Raw genomic sequence first — 20,869 nt, forward strand, 5'->3', positions numbered from 1 at the left:
TTTTGGTCGTTCTCATGTCTCATCATGTAAACTTGAAGATATTTTTGTCTTTTATAAAGGTTCAAGGACATAACTGTTAATTACAAGTTCCCACAACACTTGCTCATTTATCTTTTTTTTTTCAATGTGTATGTATGCTTCACATTTAAAATAAATGTTTGTTGGAAACCAGCACTTTGTTCATGTCTGCACTTTCACTATACCTTTATTGTGCTGGTCTGCACGAATGCCTAAACGTTGAAGTGACACGGAAAGACAGAGCTAATTATAAAATCTGTGCACAAAAACTACTAACTGCACACATTGAAGTCGGGGTTCAAAAAGAAATATTTTTTTCCACACTGAGAAAGGAAACAAGAGCTACGTCTAAAAGAATGCAATGAAGGTTGATTCTAGTGGTAACAGGAAACAGTCTGCTTAAGGCACGGTGCCGAAGCACTGTCCAAGTTCTTGGGAAGATTTATAAGGATGAAAGAGGAAACTACAAAAACAGCAGCCATTAAAAAAATCTGGTAATGTGTAAATGCAGATATTTGTAGCATGTATAAAAAGCATGTCCTTAATGCCACAAGCCTTAGCAGTGATTTAACAAGGAATGTCATTTTGAGTGATTTTCACAAGATGACGTACTGTTGAGCAGCAACTGCTTTCTTAGCAGCATTTAGGCATGAGTAAATCGCCCCTTACCTTTAATGGGTGAGAAAGAGATTAAGCCAATGCATAAAGTAAGCTTGGGTAATCAAACTGTAAAAAAGAAAGTGGGAGGTGTTAAGCGTTAATTACCGATGCTGCAGTGCTAACTCTGTTTGAGCAATCGATGAAGGCTAATTCGAGTTACCTACAAAAGTTCTCCATGACATCAGGACATATCATCAGCTTGGATTTTTTTCAGCGCATGCACCATATGTGGTGTGTTAAGAAGCGTTGTAGGTATCTATGTTGAGTTAGTGTAGGATGTGACATCTCCGAGTCATCCCAACGTTATATGAAGCAGCTACCCCTTTTGGCTTTGGTTCGCAATTTAAAATTAGCAATGACCTTCTAAGCCAATTATGCCATCCCACTGGTAACACTAATGTCAACGGCATTTGCATATGTAAACATCCTAATGTACTTAAACACCAAAGCTTCCTTTTAAAGTACACGCAAACTGTACAAGTGCCTTGCCTGAGTTAACCGTCAAAGGAATCGCAATGAAATGTGTTTAAAATTGAAATTGTGGTCTTGCGAGAAAAATGGCACCTGTGTGTAACCTAGGGACAAATGTTATAATAAATCCGCTAACATGTAATTTCGGAAAGCTTCACTGAAAGAGGTTCACCATGACGTGAAATGTGTAACACAACACACTTGTATGTACGTGAGTGACACACAACAATGATCTTCAAACATGTGGTGCACTGTATGTAGCATTGCTGCACATTCAGTAAGCTTTGTGATGTGCAATATTAAATTGGCAGCATGTTTCCAACACCTGTACGAACTTGAACTGTTAGCTTTATGTCTGTTAAAAAGTACAACTTTTTATCAACGGAAATGAAGCAACGGAAACGAAGCATTGTTTAAAAAAGCAGTGTGGGGCGCATCACACGAAGCTTTTTGTTTTTAGGTGCGTTTTGGAATTAGCCAGTCACCACATTTGCTTAAATGTTATGTTGCGAGCTATGTTGCAATATCAAGCGTATCTCAAAGTCTCACCCGCATCGCTGTGACAGAAAGTCTGATTTTTGTGGAATGGCTGACAAAGAAAAGCTTTTTATTACCATGTATTTCCATGTGCTTCTGCAAGGTCATGTTGACTCATGACCGAAACCAAAAATGCATGCACTTTATATGCCAATTCGTAGTTTCCACCTCCTTTATGTCCATGTGAATTATTTATTACACACAGTTTAGGTTTCGATAGCATAAGTCGTAAAGGTATGCACTGCAACGTTTGTGGCAACAGTTTGTTGTTCTGTATGCACTGGAAGACATGTTCTGTCGCCTCTGCTGTGACTGTGTTTGTTCACTTGGTTTTGTGCCACAATTCTTTTCTTATAATTTGTCCTCCTTCAACGATTGGCCATATTCCTCGTGGTTCTTTTAATTTGTTGTTGGATACTTCCATATTGTTTCCTACATACGTTACATTGTGACACACATTGCGATTTATTTGTGTTGGAAGTCGTTAATATGACATGAGATTTCTCCTCCGTCTGAGGAGACCAAACAGGTTTACTTCGACATGTCATGCTCGTAGTATGTACTACGAACAAGCGTGAGTGCGCAATACCTCATTACTATTTCCTTTCAGCTTGAGCGTAGGATTTAGCTGCTCGGACCATGGAATTTATAGCTTTGGAATATATTTGTGTAATCTACACGAAGTATACATGATGTGTTGGCAGTGAGGGTGCAAGAATTAGATTAAAGATAGGCTTTTTTCAATACACCAATGCCACAACAAAGTTGTGCACTACCTCTCCACACTTGAAAAGCACTGGAAGTGCATGGTAGTTCACAAGATTATTGCAAGGGTGGGACTCCTTTGTCGATTGCACCATCTTGACAGAAAGGCACATTCCTGTACCATACTGTGCCACAAACATAAATTTGGAGGAAATTGTGCCATGCTACACCACAATGACTGCGGCATATGTGTGCTCCGGCAGTGGCCGCGAACAGAGAGCGAATTCCACACACACAAAAAAAGACTACAGCCGTTCACATGTTGCACACCAAGCCAGCGTGCCTCTCGCATGAATTTTTGCACTCGCAACAGTGGACTTTTCAGCGCTTCCTGCAACTGGTCGGGGCATGTGCGGCCACTTGGGAGGTTGTAATTATAATATTTGAATACATCTTGAGTTCCCCAAATGGCATCGCTGGCTCATCCTCACATGCTTTGACTTGCACATACTTTACAGCATACAGTGCATGGCGATGTCGTTATCACCCCTGCAATTTATCTGGAACATCACACCAACACTGACGGCAGAAATGTGCCTACAGTGTCCATGTAATTGCTATTGTTATAAAAACAGATTGGAATAGCTTTAACTTTCACCAGTCTGGGGTTGATCGTGGCTCTCTGCGTCTGCAGTGACATATGGTGAACCAGAAAGTGTGTTACCACGTTGATTGGACCACATGATTTAATAACATTGCAGTTATGAGCGTTGGCACCAGAATATATAGTTCCATCATAGTGCCACCAATGCTCTTACCTTTATACAGAAAAACATGCGCAATGCTGCCTGTTGACATACTTTATTGTTCTTTTCGTGTTGGTCTTTTATATTTCATTGTGGTTTCGAAGTGCCCTGTACATTCCATTCCACCATAATTGCCATTGGCCCGCTCCAAACTGCTTCAAAATAAATTTCTCTACCCCAAATTGCTCCAAAATAGAATTTTGTCTGCTCCAAACTGCTCCAACACCCAATGTTACTTGCTCCAAGAATTGCTGAAAAAAAACTTCGGTCAGTTGTAACCATGAGATTGCCACACTACATTACTAATAAACCTTCAAACGTATGCTGGTATTTTTAAGAACTTTTAATTCTTACATATGGAAGGATAACACATTATTTATAAATCAACACTAAACTTGGGTTCCATTCGTTATAAACGAGGCCATGATTGTGGCCAACTCCGAAATGGGCCTCAGCTGCTGTTCCATTGTGTCAGCTAGTCTGCTGACCTGGTGGTTCAGCGTCTGTAACTCACCAGTTTGCTGCAATAAAAATGTTTCGTCAGCAATGCTTCTACACATGTTACTGTGAAAGGCAGAGTTTTGCTGAACGTGTAGTCATCTTAGACGGCAAAACACATGGCCATGCAATGCCACTAGCACTGATACTTTCATCCAAACTTGGGCGCTTTCCTACACATCTACCTAACAAACCGTGCTGTCACATTCTCACTTGCTGTCCTGAAAACATGCAGAGATGTAACCGACAGAGCGAGGCTGCTACTTTCACTCTACTAGCGTGCAGCACCAGTCATTCAGCCTTGCTGCTAATACAATGTACTGCCGCCATCACGACAAGAATATGTGAGGATAAGTGGTAGTGTTGTGAAGCAGCACTGGATGCAATTGCACTGGGAGCACAAGAGTCAGGTTGTGTCAAAGCCAGGCATGCGATACGTGTAGACAGTCTAATGAACCCATAGTGTGGTTGTCACTTGTAGGTAACATGTAAGTGTAAGTAACATGTAACATGTAAGTAACAGTAACAATGTAAGTAACATTGTAAGTGAACATGGCTAGCCTTCACTGGCACAAAACGATGTTTTTTGCACAGGCAGCAATTCGCATGTGATTATTGTGTCAATTTCGGCCCAGCCTAAACACGCCAATGCAGCGTTTGTATACTTTTTCGGCGACTGATCATCTGGTGTGGTGCAGGTGTGACTCGACACAGACATGCATGTCTGGCTGGTGCCTCTCGGTCAGCAGAATGACAGCTGGTTTCACATACTGCTCAAATGGACTGCATGCCTAGTGGTAGGTTGGCTGCAACCTTGCTCTTGCATAGGTATCATCCAGTGCTGTTTCGCCATGGTGACGTCCCGCGATGTTTGCACCCGCATTTGGGTGAGGTGTCGCAATGACAGCACATCATGTGAACTTGCTAGTGCTTCCCTAATGCGACTCCTACTTGCATGTGTGTGCTCTCAATCTCCGTGCTGCTTGTGTCACTGCAAGGAGACACCAACATATTGTTTCGTGTGGCTAAATTGTTGGGTAGGCACTGCAACATATGTCTTATTGTTACAAACATTCTCAAGAGAACAATGCACTCTTATGTAATGTCAACCTCACAACACACAACATATGCAAGCCTGTATTGCGAAACAAAGCTTTCGTAGCTTTGTTTGGCTGCTCTGTGCTATCTGCCGTTTAGCTGCGGTTTTTTGTGCTACTTCGAGCTTTCTCACATATGAATGCATGCCCATTCACTGAACTATTTCTGCTACTGCACTGTAGCTCTGGATGCGCAATTAAAATCGAATGCATGTTCTTGTGCAAGCCATCCTGCTCTAAAACACAATTCTGCGCCATAACTCCGCCGCGCCGGCCACTTCGATGTTTTACCGTCAAATTTAGCGAAGCCTATGGGTTATTTTTCCTCACTGTGGGCTAGCCGATCTGATCCAATCCAATCCGATCCGATACTTCGTGCGAAGCTGTTTGGTGTTGTGTTTGTAAGCTGCTGCCGTTGGGTCGCCTGCAAGCCTGGACATGAGCAAAAGTAAGTGTATTGAAGCTACCGAATCTAGAAAATGCTACATTATAGCAGTTATGTAACTTAAATGCTCAGCCTTGAGGGCAGCGCAGACGGGATTGTCTAAAAGCGAAGCTGGGTGGTCATGCCTTGTAGCTGCAGTGGACGAAAATGTGGCGCCATTGTTTGATTTTTCGTGATATATGGTATGCAGTAGGAAACAAGCTAGTGCCACTTGTATTTGTTGGTCCTCGCTTGACATCAGGTCAGGTTGTCGAGCATACTAAATTCTCGATTATTTGACCCCCGTTTTCTCATATAATTCGAAATAGCAGCGCGGTCCCAAACCCTATGGTGTCGGACGCTCGCTAGTTCGCACACGAGAAGGTTCGCACTGGTACCACCCGCGACGTCAGTGATTGACCTAATAGACCTCACCGAACCTGTGTAGGGAACAGTGATGCCCGCACACCTCAGGCGCGTGTGCTATGGCAGGCGCGACGTCTATCGGTAGTCCACCACTGCCGAAGTATAAATCAGCTGCATATTTTCAGTTTTGCATCTCTTAAATTCAAGCCATCCCTCCGCTGCCACCGGGCGTGCGCATCGGCCAGTCGCTCCGTTTCGGACATTGCGCGTCACGGGTCGTGTAGTTTTATTTTGTATGTTTACTTTGGGATGGCCAGGTCACGGCGTTCTAACGTCTACGCATCTCTCTCTTGCGTCCACGTGCTTTCTCCGCTCTTCGAGTATGTTAAACCGCCGGGTTTTGAGGACGCTTCACCTCATCAGAGTTCATGCGGTGAAGCATCCTCAAATCGTGATGGGGCCATTTGTGAATAGGCACTACGGCTACTGCGTCACACTGCGAAAAGAGCCGCGGAGGCGCTTATGATTCTGGAGCGGTTGTACGACGTTCCCGACAGTGTGCGAAAAGCAAAAAAACTTGACCAAACTGCAAAAAATTGTCGCGGTCACTTTGTTTCCATCTCAAATTTACTGCAACAATATTCCAGGTGTTCATTTTATAAAACTGCTGTGATGCAAACTGTTTTCATCAGTTTTTTTAGGGCCATTCGATAATTTGGACTTTCAGATAATTTTAACATGGTTGCTATTTCCTTGAAGGCTGAATTGGCTAGATTTTACTGTACTTTTACATGCCGGGTGGTGTAAGGCCGCACGTGAGCTGGAGCTGTATTCTCTTAACATTCCACTGGTCATTTTGGAACCATTTGATCTTGTGGCATTTTACCACTCGCTCCACAGGAGCCAGAGGTCCAGTTGCTATCCACAAATGCTTGTAAGCTGCGGCTTCGTCACCCAACCTGTGCCAGAGGACCAAATGGATCCGACATAGAAAATGGAATGTTGAGAATACGCCCCTGGGCAGTATTTAGCTGTCTCGTGTGCAGTCTAAACTTTCGAGAAAAAAAAAAAAACCGCTGCAAAGTATTCTACAAACACATGCGGACATCACAAGACATGCGGACATCAAGGATCTCTAACAGAAACTTGGATTGCCACAGCTGGAGTTCCTGCGGCACTTAAGCAGCAGGTGGCTGACACTATTACCAAGTATACAGCGTGTGCTTAAGCTGTATGATGCTTTGAAGTCTTTCTTTTCCAAGGCTGCAGAACCAAGAAAATCCTCATCTATAAGGCACAATCGCCTCGCATCTGCATTTTCTGACAACACGCTCCGAGCACGACTCCTTTTTGTTCAGAATGCCGCCCAGCTCTTTGACAAGTTTCAAACCTTGTTTCAGAGCAAAGAGCCTCTTCTTCATTTATTTTATGATGAAATAGTTGCTGTGGTCAAACAGCTGATGGGCAGATTTTTTGCGGCAGGAGTCGTTTGTAGATGTAACTGGTTTCCATTTGAAGAATGTTCAAGTTGAATCGCAAGCTAACTGGAAAGTGAAACCTGAGCTTGGCTTAGATACTGAGAAAGAAATGGAGCTTTGGACACCAACTCAGAAAAAGGCTTTCTATGTCAAGACCAGAGCTTTCTATATATCCAGCACAAAGTACCTCGTCTCAAGGTTACCTTTGGACAACAAAGTGCTGTTCCACAGTAGATTTTTGAAGCCTGGTGTAGTAGGAGACCACTACACAACGTCACTGCGCTACATCGCGAATGCCCTGCCACAAGTCATGCCACCCAGCGAAGTATCATCTCAGGGTGTCTACCAACCGGGAAAACCGGGAATTCTCAGGGAATTTGAACAGTCTGGAAAAACTCAGGGAAAACTCAGGGAATTTGCGCTTCTATCAGGGAAAATTAGCTGTAACTTTATTGAAAGGGAACGAAAGTCGTGTTAATGCTGGCTTCAGTAACAGAGGAATCGCAACGAATCGTCATTGACGCCGTGTCATCGGCACGATGTATTGCCAGAGTAGTTAACGACCGGTTTTCTAGACGCCCGATTTTCGGACATGCCCGATAATTTGCATGGTTTTGCGGCACCACCACGTACTCCATATAGTCAATGTATATTGCCCTGACTGCAGGTCTGAAATGGCATTAATCAAAGCCGCCACCGCCGCTATTTTGATTATCTCGCCGCCTCGAACCGGCACTCTCGCAGGCAGATCCGCTGGCAGCCGTAACCACCACCGCGGCAACGTTAGGCCTAGCTGCTTCTATGTTCGCTATTAAGCTTCTTGCCGTGCGGTGCCGTGTTTTTCATTGAAAGAATTCGCCGCTGTCACCAATGGCACCGACTCCGCCTTTGTAATCCTCGCAATTGGCTTTGAAGCTCGCAGAGCACAGCGCGTTGCGTAATGCCAGTCTCCGAAATTTAGCTTCGCCTCAGTACATTAGTGTTAGGCGGTGAAGCATAAGAAGCGTGGGAAGGGGGGGCAATTGTCACGGGACACAGTATGTATTCCTTAATTACACATGCGTGCACCCCGTCTCCTGTCACAGTACAAGCCCTGATATGCCTAATAAGCGTACTGGCAGGCCTTCAGAGCTTTTTCAGTCGTGCCTGTGGTAATTTTAGCCATTAAAGGCAGTTAAAGACATGCATTAATTTTATGCGAAGCATATTACGAGGGCTCAACCCAGCTCCTCAGGCGCGGCGGTGACCATGAAATCACGTGACACCGTGACGTCACAACAGAGGAGAAGTGGCTTTGGCTCAACTCTTGCAAGACGGGCTGGGTGGGAATCGAACCAGGGTCTCCGGAGTGTGGGACGGAGACGCTACCACTGAGCCACGAGTACAACGCTTCAAAGCGGTACAAAAGCGGCTCTAGTGAATGCGGTGTTGCCTTAGAAACGCGCTGTTTCTAAGGCGTGCGTCTCTTGCTCAGGCGCACATTTCGTTGCCGCGCCGAACGCTGCTTTGCTCGACGCTCACCGCGTCCAATGCGGGGCGCGTAGTCGCTGCCCTGTAGCCCATTGTCTTACACCCCTTGGCGGGTCGACGGGAACGCTGTCGCGTTCCACTCTTGAAGGCGAAGAAGTAATGCATGAGTTGTTTCTTCGTCTAGCCGAACCAAATATAGCCAAGCAACAGCAGTTCACCAGGCTAAACAGTGGTTCAACAACTAAAATAAAGGCTAGTATGCTTCGCATCCTGGGCTTAACCTTACCTAAGCCACAGCCATTTTTTTTCAGACTGCCCGTTTTTTTTTTCAATTTTTTTTGCGGCCCCTCGGAAGTCCGAAAAATCAAATATTGACTCTACAACTGACCAAGAGGATGCTTCAGATGATCCATGTGGTGAAAGCGTGCTAGAAGGAGGATGAGAACAGAAAGGACCGACGCAATAAGGAATTAACGGGAAAGGAAGGGTGCCGCCGCCTTTTTGAAGGAGCTTGAGCTAAAAAAACTAAGTGTTGACTGACGCTGAAACACAGGTGTCCTTTATCCAAACCAAAATAAATTGTTTAAGCAGTGAAACCCAACACTGAGATGTGTACGAGCTGAGAGTATGTCAGGACAGTTGAGGTTGACTTCCCAGCTGCTGAGAGAGAACCTTAGTTATGACAAAGTTCATGACCTCATACAGATGAGCTTGCTATCAATTGATAGAAATAGCTTATATTAAAAAATATTTACTAATGTATGCATCTCCTTTTCATTCGTATTTGAAAATGTTCGACTCAATTTGGAATGGGCTTTACGATTTCTTTCGCTGTGCATTTTACTATCACCTTCCTTCTGTTTTCTTTTTAAATAAAATAAATATTACTCCTTACTATTCAAACTGGATTAAGTCATTTTTTTTTTTGTTTCAGCATGCTTACTAGAGAGTGACAGCATCGGGCAACGTGGTGTCAGCCTGTCTTGACATAAAACAATGTTCTGGCTCATTCAGGGAATTTCGCAAAGGTGCTCTGGGAAAACCTGGAAAACTCAGGGAATTTGGAAATGTCAACTTGGTAGACACCCTGCATCTCTAACTGATGAGTGGTTGCACCTTTGCTGCGAAATTTCTGACTGGGATGTTTTAACAAATGTTGTTGAACACTGGGTTAATGTGTTTGCACTAAAAATGCCCACTGGCGAACCCAAATACCCAAGACTGGGAAGGCTCGTCAGGGCTGTTCTTTCCTTGCCGCATGGCAACGCAGACTGCGAGAGAGGATTCAGCGAAAACAAGCAGGCGCTTCACCATGGAGCCTCTTTGTCAATAACAAGTGTGTCAAGCCTTCGTTAAACGAAAGCATACTTGAAGCGTTATGGGGGTGACGTCACAAAGGTGCCAATCACTAGAGATCTCCTGAAGTGTGTTGGAAAGTCGTACAGTGGTTATCGCAAACGCGTTGAAATGGAAGAAGAATCAAAATCACGCAAACGGAAATGTGACGAGCCACTGACAGAAAGCAGCGAAGAAAAAAAGCTGAAAGAGGAAAAGGCCACCCTGCAGTGCCGTCTATCCACCCTGAAGGCATTACTTACCAGTGCCGAGGAACTCATCAGCACAGGAGTAAAATCGAAGGACATGGACAAAGTGGAAACTAGAAACGTTTTGCTCGTTGATGTGAATTCCAAATTGCCGGCGGTGCTTGAGCGCATTAGAATGATAGATTCCACGCTGGAATCTAACAAGTAATTCTAACAAGCAAATTGCATGCTGAATAAAATGATTTTCTTTGCGTTTTTTTGTATGTCAGTGTGAAGTTGCAATTATTACAAGTACTTTACTCTAAAAACATGCTCCAAAACACAATTTTTGTGCTCCAAAACATAACTTTCGTGCTCCAAAGCTGCTCCGGAATGGCATTATTACTGCTCCATGAGCTGCTCCAAAATGCTCAAGCCTGCTTCCACCATTGTAGATGTCATCTGATAAACCAATCCTCAATCTTTCCTTTTTGAGGATCAACTGTATGCAACAGGATATCTCTAATGCACCACTGTAAACCCGTTGATCACTAGACGCTTGGCAAAGGTCCAAGCATTTGTATTGACAAGGCAGTTTAGTTGGAAAATATCACCTGCAGCCACACGGTAAAATGCAATTGGGTGAGACGTCTGGCTAATGAATGTAACAGTCTTGGTAATTATTGGCTATGTTATATGTTACGTGCATGCTTAGGCAACTTCATGTTTCAACCACACTCACCTGAGGAGCAGAACGTTTAGCTTTCAGTTTTAGTTGGAGTGGTGAAGTCAAACTGAATGCATACTTAATGGATACTCTTGTTATTGTATGGTAATGCTACGTATCTTGTGCATAAAAACTGCATCTCGATGCTGTAGGGTTTACGTAGTTTGGATATTTAGTAATGTGGCAGTACATGAATAAAGAACATAGCCATGAATGATTTTAACTGGCGAGCAGAACAAAGGTCACCGTGAAGACCTCTTTGAGGGTATGTAGTGTCACTGGTGGGTTGACAAACCTAAGGCATGGGAGATGCCCACAAAAAGGTAGTAAAAATTGAATGAAGGCAACTACAACAGCACACTGAATGCGTGCCTGCATGCTATGTATTCATTGCACGTTTGAACAAATATTGCACAAACTTTCAGTCATGCATGTGCGATTATCTAGTGGCTTGCTAACAAAGCTTGCCTATGTATGAAGCTAGGAGTGTATTCTAGGGGGCCAATGTCACCTTTGTTAACTGGCAGAGCTTCATATGGCAAAGTCATTTCGGACAACTTCCACAAATTCGAAGTGAAATTGTTATGAGGTGAATGTGACAAATGTATTTATGCAAATGCCATGTCACACAACAGATACATATAGTCAAGCCAAATCAATACTTGCGTGACATCATGTAATGTGGTTCTTGGCTGAGCACTCGTGAATGGCTGTTCGTCTATATCAGTGGTATGGAAATTAAAGATTAAAATAGACCAAGAAACTTCCTATGCGCCTGAATTGTACATGCTATTATGGACTGCTGGGGACTGGGATTTTGTGGGAAGTCGATATATTACAAGGTTAAATGCACAATGCAAACACTTCACTTCACATAAAAGAAACGATGAGCTGCATTAGTGGTGCGGCTGTGAAAGGAACTGTAATTTCCAATTTCGCACGTTTCTATAACGATTTCAAGGTCTATGCTCCTCAAGTGAAAACGTGAAGTATTCCTGTTTCACTGATGAAAAAAAAAAAAAAACATTTCAGGTATGAAATGTATGTACAGTCAAGTAGAATATGAAACCTCATGCAGATGAATACTTGTATTGCCTGTTGTTATTGCTGCCCTAATTGCGCTGCTTATCCTTAAACAGCATAGTTACAGTTCGTTAGTCGTGCAGCTTAGAAGCTAGTGTGCTTCCCAAATTATGCAGGGCCTTCATGACCTACATCAACAAGAGGCTGCCTCTCGCAGCAGGCTGTGGGTGACACAGCCAGAAGGGTGACCCTTGCAGCTGCAAGGAATACGTTGGCAGAAAAGTTATTGGAGGAGTACTGCAAGGTGAGATGGCAGTGCTGATAGTGCGTACATGTAATTAAACCTGAGCGATTGAATTTTTGGCACGGCCGAGTAGGTGTATTTGGTGACTAGAAAAGAAATAAGGAAAAAAGTTCTTGGAATTTAGCGTGTTAAACAAAACAGTAATTCTCACCATTCACACGAGTAACTCAAATGCAGAGACACAAGGAATATGCAGTGTTCTTCGTTATGTACGTAACGTTTGACATGAGAAGTATTACTTGACCTTTGTCTGGGGGATTCTGGAATGCGTTGCACTTTTCCGACGGTATGAACATAACTTAATGCGCAAAACAATGTTGCATATCATATGCGAGCTTATGTCCTAAAAAGTGGCATTGAAGTCTTGCAAGCTGTAAGGTTCTCATGCAAACCCACGGTTGATTTCTTTTCCTTCGAGACAGCTCTTTTGAGCCATTCTTCCTTAGTATTTCGAGATTGAAACCTGACTAGTATTGGCTGTGTCTTTCCTTGTTTAGCTGGAAGTCTATGAACAGCATCGAGTTCCCTTGTAGTGACATGCTGCAGACCAAGTTCACTAGCAAAGATGTTAATCTTGCTGAGCAAGTCCTCATTCTCGGTGAACCTTATGCCGTGTATTTCCATATTGTGTCGTCCATACTGCTCAAGGTGATTAAGGTAATTTCTCAGTTTTTTTGTTTCTTCACAGTCCCCTGACGCTTCAATGGCGGCAACTCGTTTCTGTGAATGTAATGTAATTAATGTAAATCCACCTTGATCCAGTCACTAATCAATAATTAACTTTGCTAAGCAATAATCTCTCATTCAGCTGTACATGATATTGTGAGCTGTCAGGATTGGGGGCTCAATCCCATCGTCCGTGGTCCTTTGCCAAGATTGGAGTACGGCATGAATTCGAAGGTAGCTGGCCCATGCCGTCGTCCAACTTATTTACGCTGAGATCGTTGATGAAGTGAAGAACTGTTTCTCATCGAGAACGAGGAAAATGGGTTTATTTACAGAAATTAAATCAGTCCAACATGACTGCTTGAGAAAAAGAGTATCAGTCCAACATGACTGCATGAGAGAAGTGACTCAGTCTAACATGACTGCTCAAGAGAAGTGTGTCCAGCATTCGCACAACCACAGTTTTTATACACTCGGTCCGCCGGCCATACGAGGCGGCGACTGTTCGTTTACTCATCACCAACTCGCCGCTGCTCCGCAGATCAGTTTACAGACACAAAGGCACACACATTCCGATGCCCAAACGATGGCGTTGGAGGGGTGCCGTTCCCGGAAGTATCGGTGCCAATCGAGGGTAGCTCGTTGTTTTGCGTCACGCCGAAGCGTGAGAAGCACCAAAATACGTCGTTCCCGCGGCAGCTTGTCCATGCGTGTCAAATCAGCTCCGCGTTGGGGAACTCTGGAACCATTGTTCACACACCGAACTCGTTCCATCACAATGTCGATGGGGCTGGTGGAAGGAGGCGGTTTTCAGCGCAAAGGCCGCTTCTTCGAACGCCTCCTAGCTGTAGCGACGGAGAGTGCGGAATGCGCGTCTTGCCCCCCCTTGTCGTAATTGGGTGGCAATTTTGCCTTGCAGCCCGCCATTCTTAACAGAGCGTGTGGCCATGTTTGAGTCACGTCATTTTTCCCGTACCGGAGTGCAACCTTGAAACAGATCCCAGGCTTTCACCATTTTAAGAGAGTATACTAAGTGTGTGTGCAAGTGTTCCTCTGGATGAAGATACGTAGGTCTTGGTGCTCTACTATATAGGGAATTTTGTGATAGACAATTCGGCACCAAAGAGCCCGTGTATTTCCTATGGGAAGAACTTGTGGCACGACACCTTGGATTACATACAGCATTATCCACTTCAAAGGAAGGTTGCAAAGAATGCAAAAAAAAGGAAAGCAACGTCGATGCTATAAACGAACTTTCGTAAATGATCAGAGTGGAAATTTCTTCTGGAAGGAATTTCTTCACAAATATGCTGACCAATTTTATCACACATCAGCCAAGACAGTTCTGGCGTTACATGGCGAAGCCGGGGGCTTCAATCAAACAAATGGAAATGGAGCCGTTACAGATGACGAGAACTGTATCGCGAATGTCTTTAATCACTATTTCCAGTCTGTGTTCACTCGTGCTTCTACCTCAGAATTCAATCAAGCGGAATACCATTCTCTCATGCCCGATCTTGTCATAACAGAATGCGGCATTCTTAACTTACTGCTACAGCTTGATGAAAAGAAATTGCCTCGGCCGGATGGATTACCCAATGCTTTTTTAAATCATTAGATGCAACAACTGTCTCTCCTTCAAAAAATGTCTCCTTACCTATAGAAAGAGCATCCGTGCCCGCCAACTAGTTTTGTGTAAAAGTGGTCCCGGTGTTAAAAAAATGGGAATAGGCTCTTAGTAAGCATGTATAGACCTATAACTAACCAGCTCTTGCTACAAGTTAGCAGAGCATATAATTAACAAAGCAGTCATAATCTATCTGGAAAGCAACAAGCTTTTATGTGTAAAGCAGCACGGCTTTAGGAAGTGACTATCAACAGTTATGCAATTACATGAAAATACACATGACTTCATGGCTGCTAGTGCTTGTTGACTTTGCGAAGGCCTTCGATTCTATCCCACATCGTAAATTAATCGAGCAGCTTCAAATTATTCGTATTAATTCAAACATTTTTCTGGATTGCAGCTTACCTCAGGCCGTACTCAATATGTCGAAATAAAGAATGCCAAATCCAATAATGTAGACGTTTGCTCTGGTGTTCCCAGGGATCGATATTAGGACGTATACTTTTTTAAAATCTATATAAATGAGTTTTTCCTGTGTCACTCCAAGTGTACTGAAATTATTAGCAGATGACCTTGTGTGCACTGTGATTCGTTCACAAGACGACCAAAATAATTTGCATTTGACACTGACTAACATTGACTGTTCGTTTAAAACGTGGCATATGAAAATAAATGTAAGCAAAGTGTCATCTGTCACCATAACAATGGAAAAAAACGGCCATTTTTTTACTTACCGTTTATCAGGTTCTGCTGTGACACATAATAATGAAGCAAAATACTTCGGGGTAACACTTACTGAAAAATTGAGTTGGGAATCCCACATAGATGACATATGTACAAAAGCATACCGACAACTTGGGTTCATCCGACGGAAATTATCAGCTGCACCCCCCATGTAAAACTAAATGCCTATAAGACTAGTAAGACCCATTCTTGAGAACAGCACCATAGTTTGGAACCCCCATCAGTCTTATCTGAAAAAGAAACTTCAAAGAATTCTTTCAAAGCCTAGCACTCCGTTTTATTTATTCCCGTTACTCCCGCTACGATAGCGTGAAACTTCTGCGTAAAAGGGCTAGTATCTTGACGTTAGAATGCCGACAACTAACTGCATGTATGAAATTTCTTTTCCTGTTAAGATTGCATCAGTATAACTAAAGATGCGTACCTAAAGCCGCCACCACACCACTGCTCCAAAAGAATCAACCACGACATGTGCATACAACCATTTGCTGCTAGGTGTGACTTATTCAAATTTTCATTATTGCCTCAATCCATGTCCAAGTGGGCTGACCAAAATGGATTACAATCAACCCCCACAAAAGTTCTTGCGTTCTCTTCACAAGTAAGAGAGGTCTGGTCCCAGATTGCGTAGAACTGGGCGGACAACAAATACCTGTGAACAACGAACACAAATTCCTAGTTGTAATACTTGACTCGAGGCTTACTTTCATCTCGCACATAACATGTCTTAAAGCAATATGTCTAAAAACTATGAATTTACTTAAAATCCTATCCCATACGACATGGGGTAGCGACAGGAAGTATTTACTGAATCTTTGCAGAAGCCTACTTCAATCAAGATTACATTATGGTGCGGTAGTATGTCACTCTGCCGCCCTGAGCGTGCTAAAGATGTTAGACCTCGTTCACCATCTTGATATCCGCCTGGCCACTGGCGCATTTAGAACAAGCCCTGTCGAAAGTCTATACGTCGAGTCAGATGAGTGGTCACTCCAATTTCAAAGAACATACATCAGCTTATCATATTTTCTCAAGGTTCGCTCTAATAAGGAACATCCGTGTTTCACGACAGTAAACAACTTGACGTTGAAACACTTTTTTGGAATAGATCCTTCATGAGACTTCCTTTCTCACTGCATGCAAGAGAACTTAGCAGGGAAACGGATTTCCCAGTTCTCGAACATCGCCTAATGCCTCCAGCTGAGCTATTACCACCGTGGGAGTGGCAGGTGAGACTGTCACATATCCTTTGTAGATGTCACAGAGCATGCTCCTGACCTCGAAATCGCTATGCACTTCCGTGAACTTCAATTGAAGTACTCCTGCAGCGAATTCTACACAGACGTGTCAAAATCACATGTTGGCGTATGTTACGCTGCTCTTGGTAGTACCTCTTTTTCTGAATCTGACGTGTTAAACCCCCCCAAACAAGTATCTTCACTGCAGAATCCTACGCGGTACCGTCTGCGGTAAAACACATAAAGAAACTAAAACTTCACAGAGCAAGCATATTCACTGACTTGTTAAGCCTTGTAAAAGCACTCATTTCCTTACAAAAGCATACAAATCCTGTCTTCAATGAACTCTACACACACTTATGTAACATCTACTTATCACATAGACATGTAGTAATATGCTGGGTTCCTGGCCATAGAGGAATCGATGGAAATGTGCTTGCCGACGAGATGGCCAAATCAATAGTATCGCAGGGTACTCGTTCTGCTGCAGTCCCTGCCACAGACATGAAGCCTTTCCTAAGAAAGAAACTGTGAAGCCACTGGCAATGCTTGTGGGATGCAGAAACGAGTAACAAGCTTCACTTAATTGAGCTGAAGCTAGGTTTCTGGTATCCGACAACGAAAACACAAACAGATGTCCTATTCACCACACTAAGAATAATAGGACACACATTTGGCACTCGTAACTTTCTCTTGACTGGTAACGAGCCTCCAACCTTGGGTAGATGTGGCGACAGGCTGACCGTCCTCCATGTCTTGCTGGAGTGCCGAGAAGCCGAAAGAGAAAGGAGGAAACATTTTTCTTTTCTATACTGCCATTGCATTCCCCTGCATCCGGCTATGTTTCTCGGTGAAGAACCGCTTTTCAAGACCAAAGCAGTCCTCGCTTTCTTGATGTGCTACATGTTACAAGCCCATCCATTTCGTAGCGCGTCCTCTTCCCAGAGAATATCGCTAGGATAGATTCTCTGTATAGCACGTGCCTCTGGGCCCTTGGGTTTCAAGGGCTCTAGTGAGGCAGTAGTGCTCTAGAAAATTTTAGCATCTCACGTATTTCGTATATTGCATCATTCTTTCTCAATGCACTCTTATGTTCGTAGTACACGTCAATAGTCATTCCCATAATTTTATGACACGTAGATTTTATGGAATTTACATCCTCTTTTAAGCCTTTACCAGCCACGGCACATTAAGATCACAGAAACCATCAGTCCACTGCGAACTCATTAACATTAGCATGGCGCTCTTTGGGCATACCTCACCCTTACACCATTAAACATCAAATATTCATTCATTGAATTATGCAAGGCACGATGTTCATAAATCGTTGACGAACGGAGCACGTCATTCGACGAGTGATTAACGTGCGAACTAATTTTTACCCTAATTAAGGCCTTTCTGGATAGCCTATTGATTCAGGTGTTTGAGAGTGTCATGCTGACGATATGTACATATTTTCCCAAAGTCGTAAAACAGGTGCATCAGATAAACCTTCAAGTTTGCCGAAAACGTGGGGATTTGACGTTTATGTCTTTCGAGTGTTTAGAGTATCCTGTTTAAATTGACGCATTGCAAATAATTACTGAACTCTTGTTTATTCCTGATTTTCATCAGGAATAAACCAGGTTTGTAGAACCATGTTTGAAGAAACAGGTTTATAACTAGTTTTTTTTGTTGTCGTTGGTGATCTAGTTGGGACACCTTGTTTATATTTCATCTAAATTAAACAAATGCTATGGCTTGTGCATAGGCAAAGTTGAAAATATGTGGGCTAATTCTGGTATTTGCAATAAAACAAGCTTTGAAGGGCTCGGGAGGAAACGACACGTCATTGAGCCTGCCGTCATGTCATAACAACATATGGCACTGAAAATAAAGTTCTACCTTTTTCGAAACTTTTTGCAACCTTTGTCTTTCTTCCTCACTTAACGTATTTCCTGTATTCACTTCATTTTTACTTCCAATCTTATCAGCAGCAAGGGTTAACCTCGTGTGGAAATACGAACAGTGTCTAAATCCCGTCAGTCCGCATCTGTAGAAGTGCCAGTTCCGGCCAAAGTAGCCGCAGCTAATGATAGGGCAATCAACAGTTATCGAGCAACTTTTCAGCAGCCTTTCCGAAGGTCCGAAGGTTCCGATGGCTGATATTCCCAAACCCGATGCCAACTCTGGACACGATGAGCACGTGCGCCTGGCAACACGGACCGTCAGTCACTTCACCTACCACTGAGCCCGCCAACGGCGGGGCCGCATATAAACCGACCGTCGACGATTCCAGTCAGGCACGACACCGCTGCTAAGATGGCCAGCTCACGCCCACTGTTTTTGCAGGTTACGCTTACATGGTTCATCTGCTCCGTGGTGTGGGATTGCTGCCTGCTGAACGCCGAGGATCGGCCACCCATTTGGCTGATATTCCCAAACCCGATGCCAACTCTGGACACGATGAGCACATGCGCCTGGCAACACGGACCGTCAGTCACTTCACCTACCACTGAGCCCGCCAACGGCGGGGCTGGATATAAACACCGACCGTCGACGATTCCAGTCGGGCACGACACCGCTGCTAGGATGGCCAGCTCACGCCCACTGTTTTTGCAGATTACGCTTACATGGTTCATCTGCTCCGAGGTGTGGGATTGCTGCCTGCTGAACGCCGAGGATCGGCCACCCGTTTGGCTGATATTCCCAAACCCGATGCCAACTCTGGACACGATGAGCACATGTACCTGGCAACACGGACCGTCAGTCACTTCACCTACCACTGAGCCCGCCAACGGCGGGGCCGGATATAAACACCGACCGTCGACGATTCCAGTCGGGCACGACACCGCTGCTAGGATGGCCAGCTCACGCCCACTGTTTTTGCAGGTTAGTTATTTGAAGGGCGCTGCGTCTTTCAAGACCAGCAACTACTGCTTATTTGAGGTGTCGTGCCCGACGGATCTCGTTGATGTACTTAAACGAATGCTAGCGTTTTCGGGTGATGTGTTTTCCGCTCTACCTGTACTTTTGCTTGTACTTTCTGGGGATGTTGAGCTAAACCCGGGCCCAATGTCCAAGACGGAGGTGGATTCCTTTGCTATTATATTAGAAACAATACGCAGACTAGAGGCAGCTGATGTCGCTACTACGGAAAAAATACTTAAACATGAGGAAGGGCAGGCTGCTTTAGTTGCTGAACTAAACTACGTCAAAAATGACCGTGCAGCTGCTTCAGAAACGGTGCGTCGACTTCAAGAAGCAAATGCGACTTTGCGGGCCGATCTAAAGGCAGCCCACGACAGGCAGTCTGCCGCAGATAGCGAGGTCAAGCTGCTGAGTATGAAGCTTTCTGCAGTGGAGTCGAGGACTTCACTCGAATGCCCAGGTGGCCCGGACCCTGGCTCTCATTCATTGCGTAAATTTTCTGAGCAGATCGAAAAAATTTCTTCGAGGTGTGATGAAAACGAAAATAGAATGAGACGCTCAAACTTGCTGTTCTTTGGCATAGAAGGTAATGCTCGAGAAGACTGGGCTGCATCGGAGCACAAGATAATTTCTTTCTGCTCAGAGAAACTTGGTATCACTGTAACGGGCGCCCAGTTTGACAGAGTGCATAGAATGGGTAAGTTCGCTGATGAAAAGCGCAGACCTATTATTGCTAAGCTAACATATTTTAAAGATAAAGGACGCATCTTGTCTTCTGCGCACAAACTAAAAGGTTCTGGTTTCTACGTTCGAGAGGACTTTTCATTTTCTACACGACAAGCCAGAAAACAATTGATCGATCACGCGAAAACACTAAATAAACCATTCAAACTTGCAGTTGACCGATTGCGCATTGATAACAAATCTTATGCATATGATGCCACAAAGCGTTCAGTTGTGGAAATCAGCAGATAGCTAGACCAAGACGCATGTGAAGCGCCGCTAACTCATCGCATTGCTACATCGTTAACAATATCATTCACTAATATTAGCAGCCTGATGTCGAAACGCGAACTCGTCTCATCTTATCTTGAAGACTGCAACTGCACTATTCTTGCTCTTGCCGAAACCTGGCTTTCCCCCGAGTTAGCCGATCCTGAAATTCTTCCCGTAAAACTAAGCTATAATATTTATCGCTGCGATCGCTCAGATAGAAGAGGTGGTGGCGTCCTCCTCGCTATTAAAAAAACTATCGCATCATATATTATTGACACATCTTCAGGTCTGGAGATTGTCTGGGCCGCATGCCGCTGCCGTTCTGCCAAAGTTTTGATAGGCGTTTGTTACCGCCCTCCAAATTACAGTCATTGCTTCATTGATGAACTGCGCAGCAGCATTGCTAAGGGCCCGTACATGGTCACTCCGCCCGTCCGTTCCGCCCTCGTCCGGTCGCGAGCGGAAGCCTGAAAGGCGGAAGGTGTCGCAAAATTCGATGCACGCTCAATCCGCACGAGCGGAACGCACGCGCACTCCTATTGGGCGACGCGGCCTGTTGACAGCTGGCAACCGTTCGGCGG

General features: G+C 44.2%; 1 long non-coding RNA gene across 1 annotated transcript in view; it reads left to right on the plus strand.

Moving 5' to 3' along the window:
- The window catches only part of LOC139049199 (uncharacterized), a 49,245-nt gene extending 29,161 nt beyond the window's left edge, over positions 1-20,084 (plus strand). Inside the window, exons 3-5 of the long non-coding RNA XR_011508187.1 lie at positions 4,394-5,240; positions 11,980-12,107; positions 18,714-20,084. This is a non-coding gene — a long non-coding RNA (uncharacterized lncRNA). The remainder of the gene's footprint in view (positions 1-4,393; positions 5,241-11,979; positions 12,108-18,713) is intronic.
- Positions 20,085-20,869: the final 785 nt, after the last annotated feature.

This window comes from Dermacentor albipictus, chromosome 8 (genome assembly GCF_038994185.2).
Source record: "Dermacentor albipictus isolate Rhodes 1998 colony chromosome 8, USDA_Dalb.pri_finalv2, whole genome shotgun sequence".
Lineage (NCBI taxonomy): Eukaryota > Metazoa > Arthropoda > Arachnida > Ixodida > Ixodidae > Dermacentor > Dermacentor albipictus.